An 18,168-nucleotide genomic window follows, 5' to 3' on the forward strand; every position below is an offset into this window, starting at 1 on the left:
ATTTAATTCATCAATCTAGCTCACTACTATTCCTGAAAAGCACATTTAACTGTACTTACCAGTAACTTGAATTTCCTTCCATAGGATATCAGTGCCTGCTATATAAATACATATAAATTAAAAAAATATTAAATAAAAAAATAAAAATATTACAATTTCAATATTTTTAAAAACATTTGTTTTCAATTTATATTAAAGATGTGTAATGTAATTTACAAAATAAATATCTAAAAATAAATAGTTTAAAATACTGTAGTAAATCAGTATAAAAAAATATAACAATTAATACATTCAAAAATGATCATTTACAAAACCTCGGAAATTCACTGAAAAAACCATAGGTTTTAGCCATGTTATAGTTAAAAATTAGCATTTATAAAACCTTAGAAATTCACTGAAAAAACCATAGGTTTCAGCCATGTTATAGTTAAAAATTAGCATTTAAAAAACCTTAGAAATTAACTGAAAAAAACATAGATTTCACACACGTTATAGTTAGGAATTAGCATTTAAAAAAACCTTAGAAATTTACTGAAAAAACCATAGGTTTCACACATGTTATAGTTAGCTGGACATTTCACTCCTACAAAACCATTGAAATTCCCCCGTTATAGTTAATTCAGCTAACTATAACTTCCGCGCCCGCAATGCACTGCTGATGACATCACATATTACATCACTCATGACATGGTCAGTGACATCACTCATGACATCACTGATGCCATCTCAAATGACATCACTGATGACATCATCCTTGTGAAAGAGTGGAAGACCTCTTCTCAGCGTAATATAACCCTTGATACACACATTCAAAAATAGAAACTAAAATTTTCAAAAAAATGGAGATACCAATTCCAGTTAGAACAACCTATTCAGTAATTCCAAAATCTACATACACATCCAGTCATTCACTAACAGTTCTATATAGGTACTCATACATGTACTCACGTATCATATGTACTCATACACCTATACATCTGTCAGAACCGTAAAGGATACACTGGTTCGGCCCCCTCAGGAACAGACGCTAATTCCTCAGTCCCCTTCTAGCCAAGACCCAAGACTACGTAGATACACAGTCTTCAGTCCTCACCAGCAAGGGAAAGGGGAAGTGGACAGACAAAACAAGAGAGACTTCTTCCTCGTCAGGTTTGCTTCGATAGCCCTCAGGTCGGACTCGCTGTAAAGGAAAGAACAGTTCTTTAGCCCTCTCTACTTAACACATTTTAGCACTCTGTCTGTTATAATTATTATGCCCTCTATGTTTTACCTAAGCAACCTAGGAAGATAGCCACTCTCTATATAGTGATGTCTGGAAGAATACTACTGATTCACTGGAAGAATAAACTCTGGTCTTTGGAATTTTCGTGACTAGAACCTTGTCTTGAATACACTCTGCGATCTGTGAAACTCAGTCTTTAAACTCTGAATCAAAAGTCTTTCAACTCTGAGACTGTTCCGAATACTCCACAGTGAGCAGTTTTTTCAATCAAATGTTTTACTCTCTAAAACATGTCTTGGAAAGATTCTCGCTGTTAATCAAAGTCTTTCTCCTCAAGATGTCTCAAGTAGGCTCTTGACGCATCGCTCATTAGCTTCCTTGCCAAAGTGAGTCCAAAAGCGTCTTTAGTTCATTGCCTTGAGACTTCTCTCAGATAACTCAAGAAATATACTCTTACTTGAAGGTCTTTGAGGGAACTTCTCTTGACTGAAGTTTTCCCCTGCTCTGACTCCTCCACACAACTTCTCTCTTGACTCCGACGCCGGGATTCTTCCAGTGTGTCAACACTGAAGGGGAAAAAGGCGAGTTAGGAAAAGTCTCTTTTCTATAACACAAAGCGTAACTTATTACTTTCCTTAAAGTTTCTGTTAAGTCGCCTTGTACACAAAATCTCTGGTCAAAAGAACTTTCTCTGAAGAGAGCGTGAGGTAAGCTCGCGTCTCCGGTGTTTTCCTCAGTTGAAGTGCGCAGCACGAATTGCGCGCGTGCGCGATATACAGACGCTCTCGAATCAGCTGCAAAGTAAACCGCCACGCAGGAGACGGAATGACTTCCGCACTCCCAAGATGGCGGACCTCCGCAGCGCTGTCACTAGAAACCTCAATGAAGTTTTCCAACAAGGGTTTTTTAGCTTGCACCTTCTGCTCGATCCACCCTTCTGGCGAGGGGATGGACGGATCCTGACAGTACCTCCCACCAAGGATGCTCTCCCCAGCCGGGGTTTTGAAGGATGAAGTTTATGGAAGTCTCTGAGCAACCTGGGGGCATGTATATTGTCACTTGGCTCCCAGGATCTTTCCTCTGGACCAAAATTCTTCCAGTCAACCAGATAGTATAGTGTGCCTCTTCTGAATCTTGAGTCTAGGATCTTGTGTACTTCAAACTCTTCCTCACCATCCACCTGCACTGACTTAGGAGTTAAGCCTACTCTCAAATGCTCTGGACTTTTCTTAATTAAAGAGACGTGAAAAGTGGGGTGAATTTTTAAGGATGAGGGCAGATGTAGCCTAACCGTTACAGGTCCTAACATTTTCTCCACTGTGAAGGGCCCTAAAAATCGGGGTTGGAATTTTCGGTTAGCTTTTAATCTCAAATTTTTTGTGGACAACCACACCTTTTCTCCAGGGCTAAAAACCGGATCTTCTCTTCTCCCTTTATCTGCATGCCTTTTATAAGATTCCTTAGCCTTGGACAGGTTTTCTTTGACTTGGGCAAGGGACCTCTGCACTCTAGAGACTATATCATCCACTGCAGGGACTGCACTCTCTTCTTTTTCTACAATCAAAGTAGGGTGCCTACCATAATTTATGTAGAAAGGCGAATAGCCAGTGGAAGAGTGAACGGAGTTATTATAAGCAAACTCTGCTGCCCACACCATCTCAGACCATTCCATCTTTTGATCCAATAGGTATAGGCGCAAATACTGCTCCAGTTCCTGATTCACTCTTTCCGTTTGGCCATCGGTTTCTGGATGGTAACTTGTAGAAAATCGAGTGTCTATTCCTAATCTGTGGGTAAAGGCCTTCCAGAAATGCGAAACAAACTGAGTTCCCCTATCCGAGACCAGGACCTTGGGAATTCCATGCAACCGCACAACATGCTGGGAAAAAAGCTGTGCCAAAGTGGGTGCATTAGGAACCTTCTTCAAAGGGATAAAATGTGCCATTTTGGAGAATGCATCGACAAACACTAAAACTACGGTGTAGCCTAAACTAGAGGGTAGTTCCACTATTAAATCCATAGACACCGTATGCCAAGGGTGAGGTGGCACCGGTAGTGGTCTTAACTTCCCCTGAGGTGATCTCCTATCAGCTTTTCCTCGCAAACACCTCTCACAAGAAGTTACATATTGCCGGATCTGCGGTCTCATGTCTGGCCACCAAAAGTTCCTTTCCACCAATTCTGTGGTCTTGAGAATTCCTTTATGTCCTGCCAAAAGATGATCATGACAGGATTCTAACGCCTTTTCTCGGAGCTCTGACGTTGGCAGAAACAAACGCTGATCCTGATATGGCAACCCATCTCTGATTTCTCGACCCTGCTCTTTCTGAGACCAATCTTGCATTTCTTGACTGGACATGCTTTCCTGCACCTTGTCCCGCAGATCACTTGCCGTGGTTACCATGACAATCTTTTCCTCCGGAATGATGCTCTGCTCCTCTCTTCCAGTTTTCTCTGAGGTAACTGAATCTATCCTGGACAGTGCATCTGCCTTGGCATTACTCTTTCCAGGGCGAAAGGTAATGACGAAATCAAAATCCGCAAAAAACAATGACCATCGTAATTGTCTGGCGGTGAGTGTTCGTGCTGATTTGAGAAACTGTAAATTTCTGTGATCCGTAAAAACTGTCACTCTATGTCTCGCTCCCATCAAATAGTGGCGCCATTCCACAAATGCACTCTTCACTGCCAAAAGTTCCTTGTCAGCGATTGAATAATTACACTCAGGAGGATTGAGCTTGCGAGAGTAATACGCCACTGGGTGTAATTGACCAGTATCAGGATGCCGCTGTGACAAAATTCCTCCAATGGCAAGATCCGAGGCGTCTGCTTCTACATAAAAGGGGTCTTCGGTGCGTGGATGCAATAGTATGGGAGCTTCAGTGAAGGAATTCTTCAAAAATTGAAAAGCCTCCTCTGCTTCTTCCTTCCATTCAAATTTGACTCCCTTTTTTAAGAGTCGAGTAATGGGGGTCACCTTCTGTGAAAAATCTGAGATAAATCTCCTGTAAAAGTTTGAGAATCCCAAGAAACTCTGCACTTCTTTTACCGACTTGGGAGAGGGCCAGTCCTGAACTGCTTTGATCTTCGCAACATCCATGCTCACTCCTTCAGGGGATAACACAAAACCTAAAAACTCCACTCTGGTGACGTGGAAGGCGCACTTCTCCAGCTTGACGTAAAGGTGATTTTCTAATAACTTACTCAAGATTGCCCTGACATGAGGAATGTGCTCTTCCATACTGTTGGAGAAGATCAGAATATCATCGATGTAAACTACTGCAACTCGATCCAAAAACTCCCCCAACACGTCATTCACGAAATGTTGGAAGGCTGCAGGAGCATTACAAAGGCCATACGGCATCACCTGATATTCGAACAATCCATATCGGGTCCGAAATGCTGTCTTCCACTCATCTCCTGAAGCCACTCTGATGAGGTGGTAGGCTCCTCTCAGGTCCAATTTGGTATAGACTTTAGCATTCTTGACCTGGTCCAACAACACTGAAATTAAGGGGAGCGGATATCGATTCTTGACAGTTACTTGATTTAAAGCTCGGTAATCAATACAAGCCCGCAGATCCCCATCCCGTTTCGGGATAAAAAAAAGAGGCGAGGAGACTGGGGACTGGGAGGGTCGAATAAATCCATTGGCCAAATATTTATCTAGATATTCCTTCAAGAACCGATTCTCCGTCTCTGTGAGCGCATAAATTCGACTGCAGGGCAAAATGGCTCCTGGCTCAATGTCAATCTTGCAGTCGTAGGGCCGATGCGGAGGAAGGGTTTCTGCTCTCTTTTTATCGAACACCGTTGCTAAGTCTTGGTACTCAACTGGAATCGACTTAACTTCTACTGCACAGATTTGGGCCGGATGAACAGAAGCTAAAATCTTGACCTGTGACTCCTCTTCGGGAACCTTCTCTTTACCAAAACAATGTTCGACACAATAAGATGAGGTCATCTCAATGGTTCTTCGGCTCCAATCGATCCTTGGATTATGTTCAGTTAGCCAAGGGAGTCCCAATATCAACTGGAACTGCGGAGCGTCAATCAAATTGAAGGAGATATACTCTGAATGTCCTTGTAAACCTGTTAATCTAAGTAGCTCTGTTTCGTGAGTGATAGGCCCCGAGGACAAGTTGGTGCCATCTACTGCTCGCACAGGTTCTGGGGTAACCTTTTTCACAAACTGAATACCATGCCGCCTGGCATACTTTAAATCACAAAAATTGCCTGTTGCTCCTGAGTCAATCATGACAGACACCTCTTTAATTTCTTGATCTCGAAATTTCACCTCAAAAGTTGCGATTAAATGTGGAGCAGCTGACTGGAGGGTATTCATAATGTGTTGAGATTCTGGAGTTGACTTTTCTGACGCTTCAACCCGTGCAACTCTTTCTACGGGCGAAGCCGATCTTTTACTGACTGCGACGCCTTTAATCTTTTCGGACACTCTCTGACAAAGTGTCCCGAACCTCCACAGTAAATACACAGCAGGGAGTTCCTCCGTCTCTCCTTTTCTTCCTTTGACAACGGACCTCGAACTGATCCAATTTGCATGGGCTCTTCGGCGGACGTTGTCTCAGAGCTCTTTTGAGGATCGCTTCTCATTCGATCGAATCGAGGAGGCAGGGGTCTAAAGTCCTTTCTTTTTTCATGTTTCCGCTCATTTAATCTGTGATCCAATTGTAACACCAAGTCTATGAGAGCGGAGACCTCTGTGGGACGCTGAGGTATTTGAGCAAGAGCATCTTTCAACTCGTCCCGAAGGCCTCTGTAAAAAATTGCCGCTCTTTTCTCCTCAGGCCAATTAGTTTCCACTACCAACTTATTAAAGTTAGCCAAATATCCCACCAAGTCTCGGTTCCCTTGCTTAAGGTCCAACAGCTCATTATCTGTGGATTGAGCACAAGATCGTCGGTCAAAAATTCGAGCAAACTCCACCTTGAAATTTTCGTAATTGGTTAGGATCGGATCTTTTTTGGTGACCAAAGACATTGACCAAGCAGCCGCATCTCCCGTCAGATAAGACAATATGAAAGCTACCTTAGCCTGATCATCTGTGAATATTACAGGACGACACAAAAAGTGTAGTGAACACTGTGTCAAAAAAATTTGGGCCTTCATCGGATCCCCCCCATACCTCTCTGGGGCTGCCAAAGGAATAACGGGGGAAATAGAGTGGATAACTTGAGTCGAAATCCCCGACGGGGATGACTGCTGTGGTGTAGCGGCTCTAGGCAACGGCCCTGTCGTTGCTAGACCTTCTAACCTCTGACGAATTTGCATGGTTTCTAAACTAGATCTTTTAACTTTCTCTCTTAAAGATTTATTCTCCTCTAAGGCACTATTTAACTGCACCTGCATACTTCCTAGAACTTCACTCAAGGTTTTTAAATCGAAGCCTTCCGTCATTCTGTCCGGGAGGGGACCTGAATCCTCAATAGAGGTAGGCACTTCAATCTGTCAGAACCGTAAAGGATACACTGGTTCGGCCCCCTCAGGAACAGACGCTAATTCCTCAGTCCCCTTCTAGCCAAGACCCAAGACTACGTAGATACACAGTCTTCAGTCCTCACCAGCAAGGGAAAGGGGAAGTGGACAGACAAAACAAGAGAGACTTCTTCCTCGTCAGGTTTGCTTCGATAGCCCTCAGGTCGGACTCGCTGTAAAGGAAAGAACAGTTCTTTAGCCCTCTCTACTTAACACATTTTAGCACTCTGTCTGTTATAATTATTATGCCCTCTATGTTTTACCTAAGCAACCTAGGAAGATAGCCACTCTCTATATAGTGATGTCTGGAAGAATACTACTGATTCACTGGAAGAATAAACTCTGGTCTTTGGAATTTTCGTGACTAGAACCTTGTCTTGAATACACTCTGCGATCTGTGAAACTCAGTCTTTAAACTCTGAATCAAAAGTCTTTCAACTCTGAGACTGTTCCGAAAACTCCACAGTGAGCAGTTTTTTCAATCAAATGTTTTACTCTCTAAAACATGTCTTGGAAAGATTCTCGCTGTTAATCAAAGTCTTTCTCCTCAAGATGTCTCAAGTAGGCTCTTGACGCATCGCTCATTAGCTTCCTTGCCAAAGTGAGTCCAAAAGCGTCTTTAGTTCATTGCCTTGAGACTTCTCTCAGATAACTCAAGAAATATACTCTTACTTGAAGGTCTTTGAGGGAACTTCTCTTGACTGAAGTTTTCCCCTGCTCTGACTCCTCCACACAACTTCTCTCTTGACTCCGACGCCGGGATTCTTCCAGTGTGTCAACACTGAAGGGGAAAAAGGCGAGTTAGGAAAAGTCTCTTTTCTATAACACAAAGCGTAACTTATTACTTTCCTTAAAGTTTCTGTTAAGTCGCCTTGTACACAAAATCTCTGGTCAAAAGAACTTTCTCTGAAGAGAGCGTGAGGTAAGCTCGCGTCTCCGGTGTTTTCCTCAGTTGAAGTGCGCAGCACGAATTGCGCGCGTGCGCGATATACAGACGCTCTCGAATCAGCTGCAAAGTAAACCGCCACGCAGGAGACGGAATGACTTCCGCACTCCCAAGATGGCGGACCTCCGCAGCGCTGTCACTAGAAACCTCAATGAAGTTTTCCAACAAGGGTTTTTTAGCTTGCACCTTCTGCTCGATCCACCCTTCTGGCGAGGGGATGGACGGATCCTGACAACATCTTATTACACACGGACACTCATCTATAGAGTTACTCACACACAAACTCACACATGCAAATAATCCATTTACTTGCATATACAGCTATACAAACAAAACAACAAGAGAGTGATGGAGAGAGGCACTCTTAGTCCCCCGAGGAAATATGCAAAAACCAACAGAAGAGTGGCTACTAGGAAAAGGGAAAAAGGGGCACACAAAAGGTTGTTAAAAGGACCCTCACTCACCAACCTGGTTGGTGACATGCTTCATCATGGGGTCCCCACCAATTCACGTATTTATTTAAATCGGATCCTCCTGGCTACGCATAAGGGTCAGCAAAGATCCGTCACCTGTTTTTAATAGTAACCGAATCACCTCGAATAAATCATTCTATAGGTACTTTTGGCAACTTTTTACCTTGCACTATATCCCTCACAAAAAACCTGCTCCGCTGCAGTCGCAGGCGTTGTAGCACACCAGGGAGGCACTCGGCTTCCTTGGTGGGGACCCCATGATGAAGCATGTCACCAACCAGGTTGGTGAGTGAGGGTCCTTTTAACAACCTTTTGTGTGCATCTTTTTCCCTTTTTCTAGTAGCCACTCTTCTGTTGGTTTTTGCATATACAGCTATACACCCACCACTACACTTACTTCTACAGAATCGTAAACATACTTACTCTCTTAAACAATCACTTATAGAAACGCATACTTATTTATACAGGAACTCTTACAATCTCTCGCTCTCACATATACTCACTTATATACATCAAACTCACATATACTAGTTTAACACATATGTAGTTACTCATAAAGATACGATTGAGACAGTGATTAACTCACTAACACACCCATACACACACTCATCCACCCATACAGTCCTGCACACATTCTGTCTTCAAAACACATACAAACAGTGAGTCACGCATTCATGCATCCATGCAGTAAGTAATACCCCCCAGCAAACCATACAGACACTCATACTGATACTCTAAAAACCAACTAATAACCCATATCGACACTCATGTAGCTAGTCACCAACCCATGCAGCCACTTATACACAAAGTGAGACACTGATACAGATATTTACATATTTAAACATTACTCGCTAATACATGTATTCACTAAGATACAGTTAAGAAGTCAGTTATAAAATAATTTTTACAAAAAAAAATCCATTTAGACACTTATTTACACATTTTTTCTTCCATCGACCTTTAGATATATAAAACATATTTATTTTTCAGAAAGACACACATTCACCGGATGATGTCATCAGTGATATCATCAGTGATGTCATTTGAGATGTCATCAGTGATGTCATGAGTGATGTCACTGACCATGTCATGAGTGATGTAATATGTGACGTCATCAGCAGTGCATTGCACGCGCAAGTTATAGTGAGTCCAACTAACTATAACGTGGAAATTTCAATGGTTTTATGCGAGTAAAATTTCCACCTAACTATAACTGGTGTGAAACCTATGGTTTTTTCAGTGAATATATATATATATATATATATAGACATATATATATATATATATATATATATATATATATATATATATATATATATATATATATATATATATATATATATATATATATATATATATATATATATATTCCTCCTAGAACGCCCGTGCATGAAGACGCCACTCAGCAGAAGTTCATTCAAACATGAATTTTAATTAGGCATACCGGCATTTCACATCCAGGTAAGTTTGCAGTGCCCAACGCGTTTCGGAGATGCCTATCTCCTTGTTCACAGGCTTGGAAACGATCACATTAACGGACAGGGAAACTCCAACATTTTTTCCTTTTTAAATGCCCTCCAATGGGCTTCTTTTTAACAGTTCACTCTCGGTGCAGGCTGGTCCTTGTGGTTCCCTTTGCAATTATTACCCTCCAATGGGTTCGAAAATGTGCCGTGATTTTTTCCGTTTCTTTAAACCCTCCAGTGGGTCTCCAGAATGCTTGTGCCGGTTATTTTACAGCAAAACTGTTGCTCCGCAGTTAGAGGCAATGGACTGTCCTGTGCCTCTGCGGTCTCCTTCTCTTTTTTTGGAGTGGTGCAATCTTCCCGGCTCGGACCCGCCGGTAAAACATTCCTCCTAGAACGCCCGTGCATGAAGACGCCACTCAGCAGCAGTTCATTCAAACGTGAATTTTAATTAGGCATACCGGCATTTCACATCCAGGTAAGTTTGCAGTGCCCAACGCGTTTCGGAGATGCCTATCTCCTTGTTCACAGGCTTGGAAACGATCACATTAACGGACAGGGAAACTCCAACATTTTTTCCTTTTTAAATGCCCTCCAATGGGCTTCTTTTTAACAGTTCACTCTCGGTGCAGGCTGGTCCTTGTGGTTCCCTTTGCAATTATTACCCTCCAATGGGTTCGAAAATGTGCCATGATTTTTTCCGTTTCTTTAAACCCTCCAGTGGGTCTCCAGAATGCTTGTGCCGGTTATTTTACAGCAAAACTGTTGCTCCGCAGTTAGAGGCAATGGACTGTCCTGTGCCTCTGCGGTCTCCTTCTCTTTTTTTGGAGTGGTGCAATCTTCCCGGCTCGGACCCGCCGGTAAAACATTCCTCCTAGAACGCCCGTGCATGAAGACGCCACTCAGCAGCAGTTCATTCAAACATGAATTTTAATTAGGCATACCGGCATTTCACATCCAGGTAAGTTTGCAGTGCCCAACGCGTTTCGGAGATGCCTATCTCCTTGTTCACAGGCTTGGAAACGATCACATTAACGGACAGGGAAACTCCAACATTTTTTCCTTTTTAAATGCCCTCCAATGGGCTTCTTTTTAACAGTTCACTCTCGGTGCAGGCTGGTCCTTGTGGTTCCCTTTGCAATTATTACCCTCCAATGGGTTCGAAAATGTGCCGTGATTTCTTCCGTTTCTTTAAACCCTCAAGTGGGTCTCCAGAATGCTTGTGCCGGTTATTTTACAGCAAAACTGTTGCTCCGCAGTTAGAGGCAATGGACTGTCCTGTGCCTCTGCGGTCTCCTTCTCTGCTGCTGAGTGGCGTCTTCATGCACGGGCATTCTAGGAGGAATGTTTTACCGGCGGGTCCGAGCCGGGAAGATTGCACCACTCCAAAAAAAGAGAAGGAGACCGCAGAGGCACAGGACAGTCCATTGCCTCTAACTGCGGAGCAACAGTTTTGCTGTAAAATAACCGGCACAAGCATTCTGGAGACCCACTGGAGGGTTTAAAGAAACGGAAAAAATCACGGCACATTTTCGAACCCATTGGAGGGTAATAATTGCAAAGGGAACCACAAGGACCAGCCTGCACCGAGAGTGAACTGTTAAAAAGAAGCCCATTGGAGGGCATTTAAAAAGGAAAAAATGTTGGAGTTTCCCTGTCCGTTAATGTGATCGTTTCCAAGCCTGTGAACAAGGAGATAGGCATCTCCGAAACGCGTTGGGCACTGCAAACTTACCTGGATGTGAAATGCCGGTATGCCTAATTAAAATTCATGTTTGAATGAACTGCTGCTGAGTGGCGTCTTCATGCACGGGCGTTCTAGGAGGAATGTTTTACCGGCGGGTCCGAGCCGGGAAGATTGCACCACTCCAAAAAAAGAGAAGGAGACCGCAGAGGCACAGGACAGTCCATTGCCTCTAACTGCGGAGCAACAGTTTTGCTGTAAAATAACCGGCACAAGCATTCTGGAGACCCACTGGAGGGTTTAAAGAAACAGAAAAAATCACGGCACATTTTCGTACCCATTGGAGGGTAATAATTGCAAAGGGAACCACAAGGACCAGCCTGCACCGAGAGTGAACTGTTAAAAAGAAGCCCATTGGAGGGCATTTAAAAAGGAAAAAATGTTGGAGTTTCCCTGTCCGTTAATGTGATCGTTTCCAAGCCTGTGAACAAGGAGATAGGCATCTCCGAAACGCGTTGGGCACTGCAAACTTACCTGGATGTGAAATGCCGGTATGCCTAATTAAAATTCTTGTTTGAATGAACTGCTGCTGAGTGGCGTCTTCATGCACGGGCGTTCTAGGAGGAATGTTTTACCGGCGGGTCCGAGCCGGGAAGATTGCACCACTCCAAAAAAAGAGAAGGAGACCGCAGAGGCACAGGACAGTCCATTGCCTCTAACTGCGGAGCAACAGTTTTGCTGTAAAATAACCGGCACAAGCATTCTGGAGACCCACTGGAGGGTTTAAAGAAACGGAAAAAATCACGGCACATTTTTGAACCCATTGGAGGGTAATAATTGCAAAGGGAACCACAAGGACCAGCCTGCACCGAGAGTGAACTGTTATAAAGAAGCCCATTGGAGGGCATTTAAAAAGGAAAAAATGTTGGAGTTTCCCTGTCCGTTAATGTGATCGTTACCAAGCCTGTGAACAAGGAGATAGGCATCTCCGAAACGCGTTGGGCACTGCAAACTTACCTGGATGTGAAATGCCGGTATGCCTAATTAAAATTCATGTTTGAATGAACTGCTGCTGAGTGGCGTCTTCATGCACGGGCGTTCTAGGAGGAATGTTTTACCGGCGGGTCCGAGCCGGGAAGATTGCACCACTCCAAAAAAAGAGAAGGAGACCGCAGAGGCACAGGACAGTCCATTGCCTCTAACTGCGGAGCAACAGTTTTGCTGTAAAATAACCGGCACAAGCATTCTGGAGACCCACTGGAGGGTTTAAAGAAACGGAAAAAATCACGGCACATTTTCGAACCCATTGGAGGGTAATAATTGCAAAGGGAACCACAAGGACCAGCCTGCACCGAGAGTGAACTGTTAAAAAGAAGCCCATTGGAGGGCATTTAAAAAGGAAAAAATGTTGGAGTTTCCCTGTCCGTTAATGTGATCGTTTCCAAGCCTGTGAACAAGGAGATAGGCATCTCCGAAACGCGTTGGGCACTGCAAACTTACCTGGATGTGAAATGCCGGTATGCCTAATTAAAATTCATGTTTGAATGAACTGCTGCTGAGTGGCGTCTTCATGCACGGGCGTTCTAGGAGGAATATATATATATATATATATATATATATATATATATATATATATATATATATATACATATTCAAGATAGGATATCCATTTCATTTTTAAGAGTGATGTAATTTGTTATGTCATCAGCAGTGCATTGCGGGCGTGCGAGATATAGTTAGCTGAATTAACTATAACGGGGGAATTTCAATGGTTTTGTATGAGTGAAATGTCCAGCTAACTATAACATGTGTGAAACCTATGTTTTTTTCAGTGAATTTCTGAGGTTTTTTAAAGGCAAAATAGTAACTATAACATGGCTGAAACCTATGGTTTTTTCAGTGGATTTCTAAGGTTTTTTAAATGCTAATTTTTAACTATAACGTGGCTAAAACCTATGTTTTTTTCACTGAATATATATATATATATATAAATTCTCCAACCAAACCCGATTTGTTAACCTAAAAATCGGACACCAACACCGACACAGGAGCTGATTAGCCATCCAGTAAAGGGTTTATCTGTTAAATGGCATGACGAATTTCGGCACACCTGCCTTTTATTTATATATATATACACACAGTGTGAACAAGGGCGAGTTAGCCTGAAACGCGTAGCTGTTCTCTGTGTTGTTGCTACAAAAAATGACCTTTGCTGATTCCTGTGGTCCGTCTCCCTCGTTTGCCGGCGTGTGCTGCTGCTTGTAACGCTGCGAGATCGGAGGAGGAGCCTGTATTCTGTATATATATATATATTACGCTCGACTCTCCCACAGTCCAAAAGAAAGAATATATATAAGGTTATATATATATGCCACGAACTCCGCCAAGTCCCCTAAGCAAAACTCAAGGGAAAATAACTAAACCGGACCCTCACGGATATTTTGCAAGCATTTATATTTTATTCCATCCTTTGTGCACAGAACACGCCGCCATGACGCGTTTCGGGACCTCCGCCCCTTGATCACATGACATGGTCGGTTATACACCCATCATTCTTAAAGTGCTGATACACAGTCAGCTGACCCCACAGCCTGTGGAAATAAAAAACATACTTCTGCCTGGTTCAGTAGCGCTTGAATAGTGGAATATTTTTGTACAATTACAAAGAACTATACTTTATGATCCAAAAACGAATTTTACATTTGACCATGCTTTAAAAGGTAGAAAGCTAAACAATTTAAAAGAGAATGTCACCCTTCTTTTGTTTGTTCAGCTCATTATTCCCAATGACTCATCATGATTACTTCCATATACATAAATTGATTAAAATCCGCAATCAATTAAGGAAATAAATAATTTGTATATACCATGTTAAAATCATGTAAAAAAAAATATATATATACAATTTATATGTTCCGTGCAAATCCGCTATATAATGTGCAAATTTCGCAAAAGGAAAACATCATTGATTAAATGCGAATGCATGGTTTGGATCATTTTTTCAAAATTGTGCCCCAGTGGGCATTCGCTGCTACCTATAACCACTGCATCCACACTGCTATAACATGGGTTCAAAAGCTGGTGCACTTTAAGAGAATATCAAAATCGTAATTGTGATAAACAAAACCCTATAACCTAGTGATTAAAATTGTTGTTACTCCCTTCACCATAAGTTGAAGTTAAAAAGCAGGAGGCAGACTATTTTCATGTTCGACTCTAATACATTGTTACCCCTTAAGAGATCTGCAGTTGCTGACAGTGTTTAGCCCAACTGGTATGAACAATTAGATCCCTAATAAAGACAAGAATGTAAGTCTTCCGTTTGATTCAAACCGTTGGGGGCTTTGGAATTGAGTTCCAGAATATAGCGTGTTTCCAAAACTCTCAATTGGGCCTCTCTGTCGCCACCTCTACGAAGTGGCGGAACCATGTCAATGGCATAATACTGCAAGCATCCTATATCCCCACCATGGCACATATTTACATGTCTGGCGACAGGGTATGCCTCATCCTTGTTGTTCACTGCCCTGAGGTGCTGGAGAATGCGCTTGTGCACCTGCAGCTTCGTGCTGCCCACGTAGCGCAGGCCACAAGCACATTCCAACACATAGACCACGAAGTCTGATTTGCAGGTGATTTTCTTTTTGATCGTGATCACCTCGTTATTGAAGGCCGTCATGTAGGTAGTCCTGTTCTTACCTATCCTACATGCTTTGCAAACTGCACATTTTAGAAAGCCCTTGCTCTTGCCTAGCCAGTTGTCATCGGCTACTTCCGGGCTACTCTTCACTATCATATCGCTCATGGACCTGGCTCTGCTGTAAGTTATGGCTGGCCTATTGGCAAGAGTCCCACCAATGACCGGATCTCCCTTAACCACTTGCCAGTTTTTGCGAATGATATTAAATATTTCTTTGTGCTGTCTGCTATATGCCGTTATTAGTCTAGGTTGACCAGACTCCTTCTCTACGGTCAGTGTAGGCCCAGCATCTGCTGTTAGACTATGCCCTGATGTTAAGCTGGCACGTCTCATGGCACCCTCCACCATCGCGTGTGAGTAGCCTCTTTCAATGAATCTCTTTCTGCTGGCTTTCTGTGCTTTCTCACAGCTCTCATTTGTGCTGCAAATCCTTTTGATCCTCAGCATCTCCCCATAGGGGATGCTTCGAATCAAATGCGCTGGGTGGTGGCTGGTGGCGTGCAACACCGTGTTTCCTGCCGTTACCTTGTGATGTAGGTCAGTCACTATCCTGCCACTGGCAATGCTCACCTCCACATCTAAAAAGGTAACCTTTACGCTGCTAATTTGACCAGTGAAATGTAGGTTCAAGTCATTCTCATTGATGTTAGTTATGAACCTATTTGCCTCTTCCTCTGACCCCCTCCAAATGATGAAGAGGTCATCAATGAACCTATACCAGGCTATGATGTTATTAGCCATGGTATCCTCATAAGTTCTTGCCAGGACCTGCTCCTCCCAATGCCCCATATGCAGACAGGCATGGCTTGGGGAGAAGCAGGCCCCCATCGCAACACCCCTCAATTGTTGGAAAACCTGTTTTTGGAACAAGAAGAAGTTGCTTTTGAGGCAGATCTCAATCATCTCACTGATCATGTTGTTGTGCTGTAGCATGCAGGCAGGTCTACGCTTCAAATAATGTTTTACCGCCCTTAAGCCATCATCGTGATTAATACTGGTGTATAAGAAAGTTACGTCTAGCGTTAACAATAAGTAATCTTCCTGCCACTCTATGGTTCTGATTTTATCCAAAAAATCACCAGTATCGCTGATGTACGAGGGAAGCGCCCTCACATGCTCCTGCAGGAAGTGATCGATATATTTGGAGGCATTCTCAAATGGACCCTGTCTGGCGGAGATAATAGGCCTCCCTGGGGGCTTGGTCAGACTTTTGTGGACTTTGGGAATCATATAAAACACAGGGATCACAGGATAATTAGACTTCAGGAATTTTTGTTCATCCCCACTTAATAATCCCATGCCCTTCCAAACATATAATTTGGTATTGAAAGCATCCCACGCCTGTCTAGCTGTTCGCCAATCGCTCCTACAATAACAATTTCTGTCATTCAATTGTAGTAAAGCCTCTTCTATATACAGTTGTTTTGGCCACAGGACAATGTTGCCCCCCTTTTCTGATTGCTTTATAATCACAGTGTTCTCCCCCTGTAATTTTTTCATTAGGCTCCCATAGGCATTATTACACTTTTTATTGTATCTAGCGTCTTTTATCCTAGAGGCCTGATGCAACTCTTTTAGATCAGATATAACCAGATTATTGAATACTTCTATGTTGTCATAAACTGATATAGGGTTAAATGTCGATTTGGGTTTAAAGCCCGTAGCCCCTGGGGCATCAGTTCTTACATGTTCCTCTATATCAGCATCAACCAAAGTTCCCCCTTCTCTATTCAAATCAACCAAGTCCACATAGAGATCGACCTCTCCTGCCAGGCACGGACCCGAATCCAGATCAGTTCTGTTGTTGTCCTGCAATGGTATGCGCGTTTTCAATTTACTCTGCAAGAATAGCTTTTTCAGTTTCAATTTGCATATGTATTTAAAAAAATCCATTCTTGTTTGCGCATAATTAAATGTACATGGGGGACAATAAGTCAAATCCAATGATAAAGTTTTAATCTCGTTATCAGTTAAATGAACATCTGAAAGATTAATCACAGAGAGTTGGTCACTTACTTGTTCGTTCATTTGCGGTTCCAGCGTTTGCGTCCCCGGCCATTCACTGGTGGTTTCGCTGTGACGGTTTGTTGCCCGACTCCTCCTCCGCCACTTGCGTTTGAGGTTGCGTTTCCACCTGTTTTCGTGCCAGCGGTGTGTGATCTTAGAGTCTACCTGCGGTCGTTGCGTAGGCACTCCACTTCCTCTCCCAACGACCGCTTGGTAAAACCCTCCGCCTCTTCAGTATTGCGTTGATCATTTTCCGACTCACTTCCTGGAATGGAGCTTAAGTTCGAATCCGAAGTAGAAGGGCTGATGCCCCTATTGCTACTTTGCCCTGTTCCTGTTGAGCGAGGTCCGGTCGTTCCCTTTGGTTGGTCATACTTCTTTGAAAAGGTAAAAATGCGACCGTTTTGGTAATCTAATTTGTCCCTCTGAAATTTGAAGGTCTTTCTTCTTTTGATTACCTCCTCTTCTTTGGTGAGTCGTTGTGTCATTAATTCACGCAGTCGTTTTTCCTGTTCCGCATCGTTTAGCTTCTTGATTTGTTCATTTAGGTCACTTATTGTTGCCCCCAGTTTCACTCCATCACTCTCCGCATACTTGACCAGAATTCTTAAAAGTCTGCTCGAAGAGTCCAAATTGCATCTTGCCCATTCGTTTAACATCTCCGGATCCGGGTTTTTAAAGCTAGGGGCTAGCATAATCCTTAAGCCCCGGGGAACGCGTTCGACCTCTAAATAGCGGGACAGTGATTTCCTTTCCCACCATTTCGCCTGTTCCGTACGCATGGCTTTTTCCGATTTCTTAAACAGTTCTTTCATCACGTTGCTCCCCATGCTTGATGGCCTCGCCTACGCCATGGGGTTATTGTTGGCAATAGGGGCATCGTCAAACATTTCAATAGCCGCCTCCTCACGGCTTCTGACCACATCTGCCGCGGCCATGATCTATGCACGTATATTCTTTGTTCTTCACGGATGAATTATTGCACTCAGCTGTGTGCGACAAGGCTTCAAGTAACCCCTCACACTGTGCTGCTTCCTCCTTCAGTCCCGAATCAAATTTCTCGCGGCTCCTCACCGAGCTATCCGCTGCTTACCGTGGCGCCGGTTCTACCACAGCCGTGGGAACTGCCTCGCCTTCCAGTGCAGCCGCTGCTCTAGGAGATTTTCGCTTGTCG

General features: G+C 43.2%; 1 pseudogene; it reads right to left on the bottom strand.

Annotated features, from left to right (window-relative positions):
* Window positions 1-17,011: 17,011 nt before the first annotated feature.
* Window positions 17,012-17,932, bottom strand: LOC147688629 (uncharacterized; annotated as a pseudogene).
* Window positions 17,933-18,168: the final 236 nt, after the last annotated feature.

Source organism: Lissotriton vulgaris, chromosome 10 (assembly GCF_964263255.1).
Source record: "Lissotriton vulgaris chromosome 10, aLisVul1.2, whole genome shotgun sequence".
NCBI classification, from domain to species: Eukaryota; Metazoa; Chordata; class Amphibia; order Caudata; family Salamandridae; genus Lissotriton; species Lissotriton vulgaris.